This window comes from Camelus bactrianus, chromosome 22 (genome assembly GCF_048773025.1).
Source record: "Camelus bactrianus isolate YW-2024 breed Bactrian camel chromosome 22, ASM4877302v1, whole genome shotgun sequence".
NCBI classification, from domain to species: domain Eukaryota; kingdom Metazoa; phylum Chordata; class Mammalia; order Artiodactyla; family Camelidae; genus Camelus; species Camelus bactrianus.
Window position 1 is genome coordinate 11,403,517 of NC_133560.1, and position 1,858 is coordinate 11,405,374.

The 1,858-nt window shown below is 38.2% G+C and overlaps 1 non-coding gene across 1 annotated transcript; it reads left to right on the plus strand.

The window, feature by feature from the left end:
• Positions 1–819: 819 nt before the first annotated feature.
• Positions 820–891, plus strand: TRNAA-GGC (transfer RNA alanine (anticodon GGC)). The gene has a single exon. It is a non-coding gene; the product is annotated as a tRNA-Ala (tRNA).
• The last annotated feature ends 967 nt before the right edge of the window (positions 892–1,858 follow it).

A 1,858-nucleotide genomic window follows, 5' to 3' on the forward strand; every position in this document is an offset into this window, starting at 1 on the left:
GTGCAAAGGCCCTGAGGCCAGGACAAATCTAACAGATGTGTTAGAAGCAACATGCAGAAGGAATGTAGGAGGTGAGTTCAGAGAAGGGGGCAGGGGCATCACCAGCAGGATCTGAAGGGCCATGGTGAAGAGCTAAGCTTTTTCTAAATGCAAGGGGAGGCATTAGGTAGTTTTCAGCATGGAGTATAATATGAACTTTTCACTTCTCACTCACACAAATGAGTTTTACTTTCACTAAGTTGTTGGTTCACATTTGAGAAGCCAGTTGTCTCCTCAAATGATAATAGTTGTTCAATTTCCACATTTTCTTGGTGACACTGCCAAGACCACTCTCAATCAGGTTTTTCTGAATAAGCTTTTTAAGTATTTCTTCAAAAAAACAAAAGGAGGTGTCTAGAATATTAGTGAAATATTTATTTTTCCAAATAGAAAATCGTTGATACAGCCGACCAGAACTTGTGAACCTGTTATTATGACTGTAACCCTGGCTATCTGTTGAAGACCTTAATTTTAAGCTTATTGTCTTTTATTATTTACTTTCTTAAATGACATTTTGGAGACAAGTTTGCAACAGAATGAAGCCCGTTGGTAATTCCTGAGTAATCATAACAATCACCACTATTTACTGAGCACTTACAAAGTGATGGCTACACTAGTAAGCACTTTGCAAATACCATTTTATGTAATTCTCACCAGAACCCTCTCCCCATTTTAGAGATGTAGAAAGTAACCTTAAAGAAATGCTTTGATAAACATCACATCATTGTATGTAGTAATGATATTAATTTAGCTTTTTTTTAAAAGATGTATTCATGGGAGGAGGGTATAGCTCAGTGGTAGAGCGTGTGCTTGGCATGCATGAGGTCCTGGGTTCAATCCCCAGTACCTTCATTAAAAAATAAAATAATAAATGAATTGACTTAATTACCCCCCAAAATAAATAAAGTAAAATTTTAAAAAAGATATATTCAGCCCTCTCATGTGTCAGGCACTGTGCTAGGATCTCGGGACCCAGAAGTGAACAAGAAAGACATGGTTTCTGCTCCCAATAAGCCCCTAGTCTAATGCGGGAATAGACTGGAAAATAGACAATGACTCTATAAGGTAACGAGAGGAGAAATAAAAAGCACAAGAGGTGTCCCTTGACTGGAACTCAGGGGTTAGGGAAGGCTCCCTGATTGACAAGACATGTAAAAAAAAAAAAAAATTCTGGAAGATAAGACAGCCCCATTCTGGGAGCGAGAGTGCAGGAGCACCGTCCCTTCCAGAGAGTCAACACTCTCACTTCTTGGAGGAGGACCTCAAGTTCTGTCCCCATCACAGACAAAGGACAACCAAAGAGGCTCCTGATGAATGAGTTGGAATTTGCTAGTTAAGGCAGTAGTTAGGAAAGGGATGAGGCATGGGTATTTGAGAGCCTGATGTGATTACAGACCTTTGAGTTAAATGTAACTGGAGTGTGGCAAGCAGAGGTTGAGAAGGAGAGTTCACTGAAGCTACTGCTTAATGTTAATTATTCCCACTTTCCATGTAACTCTTAAGAGACTGGCAATGAGTATGATCATCTTGTTTGAATCATTTTGTAGCAAAATGATTATATCACATATGACACTTTATTACCTGTCAAACACATCAACTGGATCATGACAATTTGTTAAAATCTGCCCATACAAGAGCTGAACTTTGGTTGCATCTTGCTATTTGAATGATTGATACCTTTCAACTGCATAAAACCAGGGTATTTATAGATAAATTATAAAACCAAATAAATTTAAGAAAAAAGATACCTTGGAGGCAGTATATAATTTACGACAAGGAATTTTAGTGCCAAATAGTTAATTGGGCTTCCCAATAATCC